The sequence below is a fragment of the Pan paniscus genome, chromosome 7, assembly GCF_029289425.2.
Source record: "Pan paniscus chromosome 7, NHGRI_mPanPan1-v2.0_pri, whole genome shotgun sequence".
In the NCBI taxonomy this organism is placed as follows: Eukaryota; Metazoa; Chordata; class Mammalia; order Primates; family Hominidae; genus Pan; species Pan paniscus.
The window spans coordinates 158,771,739-158,786,377 of record NC_073256.2 but is presented as its reverse complement, the minus strand read 5'-3'; the positions used below and the strand labels follow the sequence as shown (position 1 = coordinate 158,786,377).

Genomic DNA, 14,639 nt, shown 5'->3' with positions numbered 1-14,639 from the left:
GTGGGGAGAAGCGGTGCTCTCGAGGTGAGAAAGCGCCCTGGGGTGGTCTGGGACAGTGACCATCTGGTTACAGCCTTTGGTCAGGTTTGGGACCTTCATGGAACAAGGCAAGCCCAAGGTCTTTGGGGGGCGAAAAATCACTACTGTCTGCCAGCCCCAGGCCCAGGAGCTCCCAGCTCAGCCCCTCTGGCCAAATGCCACCTGGACACCAGCCTGGTACCCTTTCCACTTAACTCACCCTTTCGCCAGGACCTGCCAACGAGGGAGAGGCCTCCCCAAGCTGTATCACCGCCATCTGGATGTAAGTCCCTAAGGAGGTCACGTGCATAGGCATTGGGCACCAGCGGACACTCTGCCCACCCTGGCGGTGAGAGGGAGGGCTCACACCAGCTTATGCCCCCCTCTCAGGCTGACTGTGTGCACCTCTGCCCAAGTCCTCAGCCAGTAAAGTCACGTCTGTGTAGCTTGGGAGTAGTTACAGCACAGAAATTGGCCAATGCCAATTCAGGATTTGGTTAAGCGTCTGTTAAGCATGCCCTCATGTCATCTTTGAGCCCAGCCACCCATGGTGACTCCAAGACCTCCTCACCATCCAAACTGCCCACTTGTCTGAGAAAGATGCCCACCGCCCGGCCTTCCTCCTGCCTCCCATGTCCAGTGCCTGACTGCATCAGCCAGCCACCCTCACCATGTTCTGGGCTGCTACTTGGGACAGAGGGGACCAGCTGAGGCCCCCAGCCTTACTCCAGGGGTCAGCGCAAGCTTCCGGGAGGAGGGCAAAGGCGGAGAGGAGCAGGCAGCTGAGGAAACCACCTGGAGGCTGCATCTCATCCCCGCCTGCATTTTCTCCCATCACGCCGACTGCCTGCGGGGGCCTGTCCGCAACCTGCCCAGCTCAGCCAGCCAGCCATGCCCCATCTCCGGTCCAGCATTGGGCCTGGCACAGAGTAAGTGCTTGACGAACACGTTGGGGGTGTTGAGGGGTGACCAGCTCCCTAGCGGGGCTATTTGGAAACAGCCCAGGAATTCCTACACAGGGCAGTTTCTCCTCCTTCGTAACCACAGTGAGGGGGGCTGGCGTGGTGATGGGGAGATCCCCAATGCCTAATTCCACTCAGGTGACAGGCTCGGGGCCCCCCATTTACAGCAGCTCCAACGCCCCCTTTGCAGATGGGAACAACAAGGCTCTGCTTAGCCCCGCAGGCTAGGGGCTGCACCAATTCCACCTTTGTGGGCATCAGTCTCCTCATCTGAGAAATGGGGTTAACGAACTTCTTGGGAGGATTGCAGGAACTCAGTGAAGCACAGCTCTGCACAGGGCTGCCAGGGGGCTTCTGTCTGTGCAAGGCCACAGGCACCCTGTGTTCAGTGACCTCCTCTGGTCTGCAGCCGAGGACACTGCTCCATCCTGGGAGCAGGGCCCCCAGGGTCCACAGACTAGGTGGATGCCCAACACCCACCATCGTGTGTAGGGCACACCCCAGAGCCCGCAGGCAGAGAGAGGGGGTGCAGCACGTGCCTTTCTGTCTTGGCTGAGGGTGCCCGGGCACACACTGTGACCAGCTAGCCTGGACCTCACGCTGCCCTTGGAGCCGCTATCACAGAGGGCCAGGGAAGCCTCCCTCATAAAGGGCTTCCCTCCGGGAACCGGCAGGGTGAAACTGCTCTGCCCACTTGGAGCTAAGCATGCCACCACCCCACCCCTGGGCCACCAGCTGCCCAGGGGCGTGTCAGGAGTCACCCGTTTAATCCCTGAGGCACGTGGATCAAGGCTGCTGACCTGATTCTACCGGGGTGTGCTTGGAGGGCTGAGGCGCCGCCCGAGTCCCAACACTGGTATGGTCTGAGGCGGACTCCACCCGGCCTGAGACCTGACGCTCTGCTTCCCCCTGACCTCCACTGACATCTACGACCTGCCCTGGAGGCACGGAAGGCTGTGGGGTTCCAGCCCCCCAAACTGTGCAGCTGAGGAAACTGAGCCGTGAATAGGGGCAGAGCCAGATCCTGGGCGGGACCCTGGGCAGGATGAACTCAGGGTAGGAGGTCTCCCGCGCACCCAGAAACGGGAGCGGGTCACCCCCTTCCAGCCAGGGGTGTTCTGTGGCTCGCCTGGGGAAACAGCGGCCTCCTGAGGCTCGGCCCCGGCACGTGGCAGCCTCCAGGCCCACGTTCCCGCCGGATCGGCCGCCAGGCGCAGGGTCCCGGGACGCGCGGGCAGGGGGAAGGCGGCGGCCCTCCCGGCTGCGCGGCCCCGAAGCCGTGCCCGGAGCGGGCGGCGGGCTCGCGCGCGGACGGCCCCCCACGCGCCTCCACAAAGCGCCGCGCGCCCCCGCCCCGAGCGGGCGCGGAGGAGACTGACCTGGCGGTCCGGGCGGCGCCGGCACGACGGGTGGAGGGCTCGGGACGCGCGCGCCCTCGCGCACAGGCGCGGCCACGGCTCTACCGGCTTAGGGCGCGCGCAGGACCCGCTGGGTCACGTGGGGGCACGGCCCAATGGGAGCGCTCCCCACGCCGCGGCCGCGCGCCCGCCGCCCCCGAGGCCGCCCCTGGGCTGGGAGGAGGCGGCTCCGGCCGCGCGGGCGGCCTCGGGGACTGACCTTGGCTCCTGTGACTGCCGGGCGCCTAGGCCAGGTCGGCCTGGGGCAGGCGGGCGTCGGAGGGGCAGTTTTGAAGCCCGAGCGAAGAGGCAGAGGGCGGGATGCGGACGAAGCCAGGGAGTTCACGAAACTTCTGGAGTGCTCAGTTTCCCCCTAAGTCGACTGGGGCTGGGTCCCGTGCCGCCAGGCGGGCTGGCTGAGGGGATGGGCTGGGGCGACAAGACAGCAGCCACCTAGCCCGGGTACTTGGGGTCAGACCGGCTTCGAGGCCCCCGGACCGCCGTGTTATCAGGACGGGTAGGGAGCCCACGGGACGCGTGGTGCTCAGAAGAGCGGGGAGGCGTGTGGACGGGGCCTGCCCGAGCTGCACCACCGCGTGCCTCCAGGCTGCGAGGCCTGCCCAGGCGAAGGCGGCATCTCAGCCTCTAGCCCTTGGGGACCTTGAGGGCGTCCTCTTATGGGTCAGCCGTTCCTAGGGAGGCTTGTGGCTCCAGTTACTGGAAAAACCAGTGCTGGTTCACGCAGGAGGCCCCAGTACAGGGGGAAACAGAGGCAAGCTGGGGTCTCCCAGGCGGCCTCACCCACCCAGCCCTGTTCCATGCCAGTCCCTGGACCCTTGGCCCAGTCAGATGTTCAACTGCTCCAGCCCTGCCTCCACTTCCCTGAAAGATGCTTTTCCACCCATCCACCCTCAGCAGCCAGAGGGACCCCGGGAAGATGGGAGTGAGAGCTGCCTTCGTCTGCAAAAGTCTCCAGACACCACCTCACTGGTGAAGGCCAGAGACCCTAAACTGTCCCAAGACCACCTGACTGGGCTGCCTCCCTGCCACCTGGCTGCCAGCCTCTCTCAGAGCGCCTGCAAGCTATTCCTCCAACCCAGAGTTTCCTTCCCAGCTAAGGGCCTTTGCACCTGCTGTTCTTCTGCCTGGAAGTTCACCGCAGACTATCCCAGGGCCTCCATCCTTCCCATTGCATGGTCCCCATCAGCTGCCGCCGCCTCTGAGAGCTCAGTCTCCACTGGCCATCCTGTCTCTCAGCCCACTGCACTCTCCACTCTGCCAGAAAGTCCCCCAATCAGTGACAACACAGGTCATGGTCCACACCTCACCTGGTTTGTCCCCAGTGCCCAGCATCTGGCACCGAGCAGGTGCGTGCAAATCCTGGACAGGTGGGCAAGCTGATGGTGTCCAGAGGCCCCTGGTCCTTAAGGGCAGGGGTGGGGATGGCTCAGAGGACATAACCTTGCAGACCCGGGTTCAAATCTGGGCTCATCAGCTCATTTAGTCCTCACACAGCCCATGTTGGGAGAGCTAGTGTTCTCCCTGTTTTGCTGATGAGACACAGAGAAGGTCAGCAACTCCCGAAGATTGCCCAGCAAGTTGGGAGTAAAGCTGGTGCAATTCCCACGTTTAGCTGCTAAACAGGGTGTCCTGTACTTGGTGTGTTCAAGCAGAAATCCACACATGGGAAGGTCAAGGCAACATCCCTGGTGCTCCAGCTTTGAGGTCCTAGGAAAAAGGGAACCTCCCATTAAATGCTTCTATTGCCGGGAAGTTCAGCACCTGTAAAAGCAGCCCCTTCCCATTTCACTGTGGCTGCTTTTTAATTCTTATTTTTTAAATGTTTAGCTTAAGGCCGGGCACAGTGACTCACACTATAATCCCAGCAATTTGGGAGGCTGAGGCGGGAGGATCACTTGAGCCTAGGAATTCAAGACCAGCCTAGGTAACATAGTGGGACCCTATCTCCACAAAAAATAAAAAATTAGCCAGTCATGGTGGCATGCTCCTATAGTCCCAGCTTGGAGATTGAGGTGGGAGGATCACCTGAGCCTAAGAGGTCAAGGCTAGAGTAAGCCCTGATCCCGCCACCGCACCCCAGCCTAAGTGAAAGAGCGAGAGCCTGTCTCAAAAAAGATTAAAAAAAAAAAAAGCATTAATAAATAAATGTTTGGCTTCATCTAGCCTGAGCAGCACCAACACCCCCTGCCTGTTTCATGCTATTTTCCTCCTCTCCTGCCCAAAATCTCAGAGAGGTTTCTATCCCAGCCACCCAAATTTGCTGGGGTGAGTGGGCTCCCGAGAGGCTGGAGTCTCCTTCCTCCCCACGCTCTTACCATCCTGCAGGGAGTCGGGAGCAAAGGAGGAGGCTCCTCCATGCTGGATTCATTTCAGTTCTCAGACATTCACCGAGTGCTGACCACATGCCAGGGACTTACACCCACCCACCAAGTCCACACTGAGCCCTGCAGAGGAATCCCTGACACCCCCATTTTGCAGATTAGGAAGCAGAAGCTAAGCGAAAGCAGAATCAAGATTCAAACCCAGGCACGGTGAAACCAGAGCTGTCCAACTGCTGTGAGTGGAATGGGCCGGGCATGAACAGGCTTGGGGAGAATCCTGGGATTTCATAGCCGGAAGAGAGCTCAAAGTGATCGTGTTTTACAGAGGAGAAAACAGGGCCTCAGAGATGATGGCTGAGCCATGAAAAGGTGGGGTCAGAAGCCAGGCCCAGTCTCCTGAATTCCAGACTCCAGAATCTCCCCCAGGATTGAGGTATGTTCCACAGAAAGAATCCCAGCTCCACCTACCCCAGTCACTGGACCTGCCCAGCCCTGGAGGCATGGCCAGGAGGAGGCCCCCAGCAGGTGGGGGATTGTTGGAGAGGGATGCCAACCATGCAGGACGATCTAGACAGTGGTGAGGCCCACTGGGGCTGGCAGGATTAGCAGATTAGCTCCAAGGAGGACAAAGACGAGGTCAGCGTTAAGTGGATTTCTGGAAAGCCTCCTCCAGCCCAGCAGGGCCCTACAGGAGGGGCCCAGGCTGGGGGACCTAGATCCAGCCACGGAGGGCATGGGTGGGCTAATGGCACCAGCAGCAGCTCTTGAGCCCCCATCACTGGGCTGCACACTTTGACCTCTCCTGGCCTCAGTTTCCCCATCTATAAATGTCATAGTAATAGCTCCAACCTCACAGGGCTCTTGGGAAGACCCACAAGACGGTGGCTGTCAAGTGCTGCGTTGCTTCTGCCTGCGCAGAAGTAGATGTCTTTATGACTGTCCTTTTGAATCCTCCTCAAGCCCTGAGGGTCAAACAAAATAAAAAAGAGCTTGTTGTTTAGTGGTTAGTTAGGTAAACAGAAGCGGGGTGCAGGAGTATACATCTAGGAAGAGAGTAAGTGTGGGGAACGATGCTCTCTGGGCCACCTCACATCCCCTCTGTGCCCTGATTTCAGTGGCAGTGGCCCATTCTGAGCGAGCTTGGACCCTCCTCCTCAGTGCCTGCCTTCCGTGTGTACCAAGCCCTGAAGGGCAGAGGAGGGCCAGCCCTCCGCAGTGTGGCAGGGCTCTGGCGGATACACCTGCCTCCCATCTGCAGAAGGACCTTCCTCAGGTGTCCGGCACACTTCTCAGGAGGTCCTGAAACCAGCTGAGACCTCCATAACACACCTGTGTTGGCTCCCTCACCTGGTCATCACAAATAAACCACCTGCACCAATGTCCCTATCTCAGGCTCTGCTATCGAGGGAACCAGCGTAAGCAGCCATGCCCCTGATGCGAAGAGGAAGCAGGGCTTGAGGGAGGCCAGGACTCGGGGGATTGGCATGCAGGAGCTGTGAAAGTCATTTTCATTTCCCTCCTTCCCCTAGTTTCGTTAATGCAACCATGCTACTGTGATGGTGACATTTTCATTTGTGTATTAGTTGTACCTGTAAAACCTGCTGTCTCTCCACGTCTGTGGTCAGGAGTTCTGAGTGGCTGGGCTGGGCGGTTCTGGCTGGGGTCTCATGAGATGCAGTCAGATGGCCAGGGTTCCAGACATGCAAGGGCCCGACTGCGGCTGGGGGATCCCCTTCGGAACCCTCTCACTGTCCCAGCTGGCCAGGCCATGCAGGTTATTAGCTGCTGCTTCAGAGTCTTCCTCAAGACGCCCCTCTGTAGGGATGCTTGGGTGTCCTCCCAGCACTGGGGCTGGCCTCCCCCACAAGGAGCTACCCAGGAGAGCAAGACACGTGTGATCTGACCTCAGAGGCCACCCAGTGCCACCTCACTGTGTTCTGTGGGGCACCCAGGCCTGCCCTGACTTGGTGTGGGCAGGGTGGGGCAGCTTCCCAAGCCTGCAGCTGGTGCCACCTACAAGGATGAGGGAAGGCCACTGCAGGCTGAGCTCCGGCCCCTTGGGGGCTGGGGTGAAGGTAGGGCAGTGCCTGACCTGGACTTCTGAGACCACCAGTGAGGTAGGGTGTGGGAGTTTGGTGGGACACTGAGCTGGGACCTTTGCAGCAGCAGGGCTACCCTAAGCCTGGATGCTCTAGCTGTGTCGCCCATTGACAGCTGAAAGCGCTCCTGGCTCCCACTGCCCCTGCGTTTGGCAAACTTTCATTGAGCACCTGTGCCAGGCCTCACTGGGACCTGCAGCGGGAGCCCCCCTAGACAGTGCTGCAGCTACTGTAGTGGGGGCATCCAGGAGGCACGTCCCAGGCACTGCATCTGAGCAGGGACCTGCCGGCCAAGCGTTCTTCCTGGAGGAAAGAGGCTGGAGCTCAGCAGGCAGGAGGGGCGCCTTGGTGGAGGGAGGATGGGGGAGTCAGCAGGGACCCTGTGGCCTGGTGCTGGGGTCCCAGGCAAGAGCTAGGGTGTCTCCTGGGGATGACGGGGCCTCCCTGGGGGTGACCGTGGCCAGGTGTCCCACCACACACAGCCCTGCTGGCCTCAGCCCCATCTGGCACCTGCCATTGCACTTGTGACCCCCAGCTCCCGGAGGACCACCGTCCGTAGATGCTTCCGCCAGTGAGGAGACCGGGACACCCACGCTGCAGCATTGAGGATGCCGGGAGGGTCGGGGCAGGTGAGCTTGCGAGGAGTGGGCCTCAGGCACGCCACACGGGCGCCCCCTCGTGGGGCCTGTGGGGCAGGGCCGCTGCACTGGGTACGAGCTGGGCACAGGTCACGGGCACCGCCCTCAACCCGGTTGAATGCTCTGCTGTTGCTGTAGGGCGATGTTGAACATTTTTGAATGAGAGGCCTGCATTTCCATTTTGCCCCAGGCCCCTGAAATTCTGTATCAGGTCCTGCCTGCGGGTCCCTACCTGGCTTCCTCATCTGCTGGGATTCAGGGGAGACTCCAGCAAAAAGCGTCCACATGCCAGCCCTGCAGCACCCCATTCAGGGCAAGAGGCAGAGCCGCAGCCGGGGTCTGCTCCTCACCCCACAATCCCGGTGAAGGAGGATGCGATCTGCAAGCGCAGGGCCCTCCACTCAGTCCTTTGAGGCTGAGCGTGTTCACAGCTTGACTGAGGCTCCCGCACACACGGCATGGCCAAAGGGAGACCTCTCGTGTGTCTGATGTGCCCCCATCCTGTGGCCCATCAAGGTGGGGTCCAGCTCCGTCCTCTCTGCACTGCAGGGTCCAGCAGAGCCGGCCTGGAGCGGCTGGTGGGGAAAGTAGAACCGTGCTCCCTGTCTGCCCCAAGAGCAGGGCTTTGGGACACCACAGCTGGGTGTGGCCTCAAGGGTGGTGGAGGGATCGGGGACTCTCAGAGCAGGCCTGGCAGCTGGTGGGTGTCAGGGGGCTGGCCCAGCCACCACCCCCTACTTCCATCCATGGAGACTATGGCCCTGGGAGAGGCCTCCTCAGCACCCAGGGCTCCCAGGGGTCAGGACCCTCCCCCAGAGATCAGCCTGGAAGGGCCTGTCCTTTCACCCCCACCAATGCAGGGAGAGCCTGCTCCGTGAGTTGCCCCCACCAGGTCCTGAGACCCAGAGCAGAAGCCCTCCCCAGCTGCAGCCCAGACCACTGGCAAGTGGGGAGTGACAGGCTGGTCTGCAGGAAGACCCCCAGCTGGGCCTCAGCAAGCCCGCCCCTCAGTGTGACTTAGGAAAACCTGTATCTTCAGAGGGGCAGACCCCACGGGAGGTCTTCAGGGAGAGTGGGGAGTGGCCTTCCACCGGGGCCTGCCCAACTCACCCACCCACACAGGTTCAGAACGCCGCTCTCCCCTGTACCCCTGGCCCACCAGGGACCCAGGAGTGAGGCTCCTGCCTCCTGTCCTGAAGCCCTCACGTGTACCTCTGGGCAAGGGTATTGACAGAAGGCTTTCATCCCACCTCATTTTCTGGGGACCTCTTAGACCCTGGAGGGGCCCACAGGGCTCAGAGACCCTTGCCAAACCAGGAAAATGACAGTGTTTCTGGCATTGAAGTTCCCAACCCTCAATCCAAGAACAATTTGGAGAATTTGTGATGAGGCTGTTTCTCCTGTTTTTTCCAGATTCAGTGAAGGTCCCTGAGCTGAGGACGAGAGAGGAGAGATGATGAGGAAGGCAAAGAGGAGACAGGGGGAGGAGAGTGAGGAACAGAAGGAAGAAGGGAAGGAGGGAGAAGGGAAAAAGAGGGAGAGAGGGGGAAGGGAAAGAGAGAGAGGGAGGGAGAAAGGAGGGAGAAGGTGAAGGGGAAGATGAGAAGGGGAGGAGGCAGAAGATGTTCTGGGAAGGGACAAGAGACCGGCCTGGTGCCTGGGCCCCACGCCTCCCATTCCTCAGCAGATGAGGCCTGTTGGGAGGCTGAGGAAGGGAGATTGGTGTCCCCACAGGGAGCAGAGCAGGGCTAAATCTAGGGATGCAACAATGCAGAGGGTCCATATGTCCCCACCAGGCCCAGAAGAGGGCGGGGGCAGCTGGCCCCACCCAGGGACCCAGGCTCAGGCAGACTGTGCACTGCCCAGCAGCAGGGAACGTGGGGCCAGGGCCTCCATGCCTGATGTGTGCTGAGCCTGCATGCTGAGCCCTCCATGGGGAGCCTGGTGGGGGACAGAGGGCAGCCACAGAACAAGTGACCCTCCCTGGAGGTCGTGGGGCCCAAACACTGGATGCTGCCCAAGACACGGCAGGTCCAGGCTGAGGAACCTGAGGTCCCGACCCCTCTCACCGTGGGACAGGGCCTGCAGGAGGCAGCCTCCAGGCCCCCCGAACCTGACAACCCCTCATCCTCCTGGCGTGTGGGTCTGTCTTCTCCACTGGCCTGGGATCCATCCACGGTTGCCATCTCCCTCGTCCCCACCAGTGGGCACTCAGGGACAGGAGTTGAGTGAGGCTCCATGTGAGATGCAGGGAACACAGGCACTGGTGGGGGCAGCACAGCTTGCTGGAGTCCCAGCTTCCTGGCCGCTCTGGAGTCAAGGAAGGCTGTGGGTCTCATACCACGTCCTCAGGGCTGCTGACCGCCCTCCACAGGGGCCTTTATCCCAGGAAAAATCCCTCATTCCCGGGAAGCTACCATTGCCAAAAATATGGCCTGACAGGCACCCGTCTGACAGGTGCTCCTCAAGCACCCATCCGCGGACACCTGCTAAACCCATACGATGCTCTAAACGGGGGGTGCACACTGCAGCCCTCTCAGCACAGGGGCCATGCACCACCAGTTACCAGGATAATCCCTGTGGATGTCGGATTACAGCCTGCTGGGCTGGAGAAGTGGCTGCCCTCAGCAGGGCGCGTGCCTCCCCAGTCATCCCAGTCCCCCTCTGCAATGACAGGGCCCCAGGGAGCTGCAGAGAAGGGGATTTCTTCTTGCAAACAAAGCCCCACAGGGAGCCCCAAGTTCTAGCTCTAGTTTATTCCTCTATCCAGCAAGCATCAATCAGACACCTTCTGCCTGCCAGGCCTGTGCCAGGACAAGGCGACACCAGACCCTGTCCTCCGGCCACATCAGGGAGGGGTTGGCGAACAAGGGAAGGAACAACAGGAAGGTGCCAGTGGAGAGGCCAGGCGCGTGCCATGGCGGTGGCGGTCCTCCTTCCTGCAGATCACCCAAAGCCAAACAGCAAGGAAATGCAGGCGCAGGGAAGCAAAGCCAGGAGCCCCTGATGCCCACGCTGTTAGCCACCCATCCACCTGGGTGCAGAAGATGCTCTCGGGGTTCACACTGAGAGACAGGCTGGAGCTGGGTGGTGGCCCAAGTGAGTTCGGAACAGGCTGTGGGGCAGGGGCACTCCCACATCTCTAGCAGGGCTTAGAGAACAGGCAAAAGTGGATTCCGATCTCGGCAAGGCAGCGAGTATCCCCTCCTTGGAGGATAACCGAGCCTCTCTGGGGACTTCTGAGGTGGTAGACGGGAGAGGAGATTTCTCGCCGGAGGGGAGACCAGCCTGCTGTCCTGGGCTCGGCAGCAGCTGAAACTCCTTTTGGGGAATTTTCTTGGGAGCTGATTTATAAGGCACAGGAAGAGCCCTGTGTGGTGCAGCCCTACCCCGCTTGTGTCCAAACACAGCCTGTTGCTGTGGGCACCCTCACCTCACTCCTGGCCCAGGGAGGGGCGACTTGCCAGGGCACACAGAGCCCCCTACCAGGAGCCAGCCTGATCCCTGACCTCTGACCCTGGGAGCATTTGGGAGGTGCTGGCTGAGGAAGCAAAACTGCCAGTGTGGCGTCCATCACACTTTCTACATGTTTTAGCAGCAGGGTGTTTGTTTGTTTGTTTGTTTAAGAGACAGGGTCTGGCTCTGTTGCCCAGGCTGGAGTGCAGCGGTGCGAGCATGGCTCACTGCAGCCTTAAACTCCCGGGCTCAAGCGCTCCTCCTGCCTCAGCCTCCAGAGTAGCTAGGACTGTGGCATGTGCCTCTACAGCTGGCTTAGCAGCAGATTTTTTCTTGCAAACAAAACCTCACAGGGAGGAACTCCAGGTTAGAGAACTAGCTTATTCCTATACTAGCAAGCATCAGCCAAACACCTTCTACATGTCAGGCCTGCACAGGACAAGGTGATACCAGGCCCCGTCCTCCGGCCACATCAGGGAGGGGTCAGTGAACAAGTCAAGGAGCGACGGGAAGATGCTGTGAGCATGGCCAGGCGCGTGCAGGGGCAGCGGCTGCTTCCCCTCCCTGCAGAACACACCACCTAAGAGAGACGCTGCTCATAACTGGAGATCAGCAACATGCCCAGTTCACAGACAGGGAAACAGAGGCACGGTGGGAGCAAGTAACTGCGGAGGGGGAATGCAATGGGATGAGGCCCAGGTATCTACCCAAAAGAATTAAAAGCCAGGACTTGGCTGGGCGTGGTGGCTCACGCCTGTAATCCCAGCACTTTGGGAGGCCAAGGTGGGTGGATCACGAGGTCAGGGGTTCAAGACCAGCCTGACCAACATGGTGAAACCCTGTCTCTACTAAAAATACAAAAATTAGCTGGGCGTGGTGTTGGGCGCCTGTAGTCCCAGCTACTCAGGAGGCTGAGGCAGGGGAATTGCTTGAACCCGGGAGGCAGAGCTTGCAGTGAGCCGAGATCGCGCCACTGCACTCCAGCCTGGGTGACAGAGCGAGACTCCATCTCAAAAAAAAAAAAAAAAAAGCCAGGACTCAAACAAAAACTTGTATGTGAACACGCGTAGCAGTGCTGTTCACAATGACCAAAGCCAGGAAACACTCAAATGTCTGTCAACCATCAGTGGATGAACAGACAAAGAAAAGGTGGCACATCTCAGCAGTGGAATAGCATGCGGCCATGAAAAGGAAGGACACTCTGATCCAGGCTGCAGTATGGACGATTCTTGAGAAAATGAGGCTGAGTGAAAGAAGCTAGACACGACAGAATGTATATCACATGATGCCATTTCTACAAAATGCCCAGAGTGGGCACATCATAGAGATGAGCACAGACGGTTGGTTGCCAGGGCTCGGCGGGAGGAATGGGGTTTCCCATTTCGGGTGATGGAAATGTTTTGGAAGCAGAGGTGATGGGGCTCCACCCTGTGAATGAAGCCAGGTTGCATACTTTAACATGGCGAATTTTGTGTTATGTGCATTTTTTCCCGAATAAGAACAGGACGCCGCTGTGGAGGGGAGAGACCACTCACGGGGACTGGATGGCCAGGAAGCCACTGCTGTGTGCCAGGCCCCTTCCAGGCTTGGGGTCACGCCCCCTCATATTAGGCGTGGCCACCACCACTGACTGTGGTCCTTGGAATGCGAGTAGAAGAGATGAATGTATGTGATGGACACTTCAGGGACAAAGCTTTTAGGAACTGGTGCCCTGTTCTTCCACTCTCCCCCACCACAGGGGACCTGAGGCCTTGTGTTGAGACAGCACCGGCTGCAGGCAATGGCGGAGCCTCTGTCATTCAGGTCCCCAAGCCACCAAGGAGCAAGAGACCCATCCCCCACCGCACCGACCAGCAATTCATGGCGTGAGCGAGACCCACACCTCCATCAATAAGGCCACAGAAGAATCAGGGGTGTGTGTGGCTGCAGCAAACCCAGATGGTCCTGGCCACCCACCTGCCCTGAGGGGCCAACATTTGAGCTCGGCCCTCAATGAGGTGAGCAGTGACCGGCCTAAAGGAAGAATGCTCCTGGCCAAGGGAGGAGCAGCGGGAAGGCCCCACAGCAGATGTGTGCCTGGTGTGTTCAAGGACTGTCAGGGGCCGGCAGAACCCGCAGTGGGAGGCACAGGCTGTAGGGTGAAGCACTGTGCTTCCTCGTCAAGGGGTGGGAGCCCCTGACGGTTTTCAGCAGGGAGGTATGCCATCAGATGTGGGCTCTAGGAGGACACTCGGCCATGTGGACACTGAGTACTTTGAGAAGCAAGTGACAGAATCCCAGGCTTCCCAGTGAGGAAATTTAGGAACTCACATAACGGGAAGTGCAGAGGGACTGTGGGCTCCAGGACAGGGTGACCACACCCAGCTGTGCCTCTCTAAGATTTTCCCCACCGTCATTCTCAGGCAGGTTCCCCTCATGCTCACAAAAAGGCTGCCTGTCTATCCGGGGACAGGAGGGAGCTCAGAACCCACAATAAGCCTCTGGTCACCTGTCATTGGCCCAAAGCTGGCTAGGGTAACCCACCCTAAACCAATCACTGGCCAGGAGGAAGGGTAGCCAATCTGTGATTGGTCAGCAGTGACAATATAAAAGCCTCACAACCCAGCCATACAGAAAAGGCTTTGGGAGCTCAGACCCTCAGAAAGCCCAGCTCCAGCACTATTCAACCACTTGCCATAACTCCCCACTGCCTATAGGGCAGAGCACAAACTCCTGAGTATGGTATTCTAGGCTCTGTGTCTCTAGATGATTTCACCCTTGCAATGACCCTGAGAAGTTAATATGATTACTCCCTTGAGAGATGAGGCAACCGAGGTATGGGGAAGTTAAGTAACGTGCCCAAGGTCACTCAGCCATCAGGTGGTGGTGGCAGGACTCACACTCAGGCAGTGGCCCAGAGCCTCCTCTGCCCACACCGCCAGCATCTGACCAGCCCCCTCCATGGACGGCCATGATATTTCAAGCCGCTGCCTGAGGTTTTCCCTGCGGGTCATGCCGTTCACTCCATGGCGGGCACGTTTGCTCCCTGGTCTTCACAGAAAACCAATTCGGGCGTCCCCCACTCAAAAAGCCTTCCTGGGCTCACTCCACTTAGCAGCCTGAGGCCTCGCCTCAGCACTTCCCCTGTCCTGAGTGACCTCCAAGGCCTCTCCTGTGAGAACGAGAACGAGGACGAGGCTGGGAACAGGGCGACCTGAGACACTGTGTGGAAAGGACGCCCTGAAACCCCCGTGGTCCCTGCCCTGTCTCCAGCCTCCCTGCCGCACCTGCAGTTTCTGCTGATGGCCCCAGTGTAAACACACCAAGGCGGGGGGAGAAGAAGTGTCAGCCCAGCCTTAAACAAACCTGCTCAGCCGGAGATGGGGAGCAGGCTCGCAGGCAGCATGGGCTCTGGCTGGAGGGATTTGGATGGGATTTAAGCAGGACTTGGTTTACAGAGGGAAAAAATAATTATCTACAAGGCCTCGGATAAAGTAAAGCCCATTTGTTCCTGAGTGAATGAAGGAACACGTGGAAACTGACGATGTCTACCTGAGACTGGGCTCAGACAGTTACTCAATGGGAGCCCGACTGGAGGCTGGCCGTGGGAAACAAGCGGGCTGACCCCCTGTATCCACTCGAACCGGCATCTCTGTGTGTGCGCAAGAGCCAAAGGCCGGCTCAGGCACAGCCACCCTGGCAGCACATCAGAATCATGGCAGAGTCCTTAAAATGCTGTGACCGGCCA

At 59.4% G+C, this 14,639-nt stretch overlaps 1 protein-coding gene and 1 long non-coding RNA gene across 5 annotated transcripts in view; one reads left to right on the top strand and one right to left on the bottom strand.

The window, feature by feature from the left end:
• PTP4A3 (protein tyrosine phosphatase 4A3) overlaps nucleotides 1-2,483 on the bottom strand; it is a 46,307-nt gene extending 43,824 nt beyond the window's left edge. For all 3 annotated transcript variants that reach the window (XM_034966719.3, XM_063606936.1, XM_055117010.2), the window contains exon 1: nucleotides 2,360-2,483. The gene's annotated coding sequence lies outside the window, so the exon portion shown is untranslated. The remainder of the gene's footprint in view (nucleotides 1-2,359) is intronic.
• Nucleotides 2,484-2,530: 47 nt separating this feature from the next.
• On the top strand, nucleotides 2,531-6,330 carry LOC117981521 (uncharacterized). Of its 2 annotated transcripts, XR_008626287.2 has the most exons (4): nucleotides 2,531-2,894; nucleotides 3,293-4,954; nucleotides 5,045-5,152; nucleotides 5,835-6,143. It is a non-coding gene; the product is annotated as an uncharacterized LOC117981521 (long non-coding RNA). The 2 variants fall into 2 exon arrangements; XR_004673096.3 differs by having other exon boundaries at nucleotides 2,531-4,954; nucleotides 5,835-6,330.
• The last annotated feature ends 8,309 nt before the right edge of the window (nucleotides 6,331-14,639 follow it).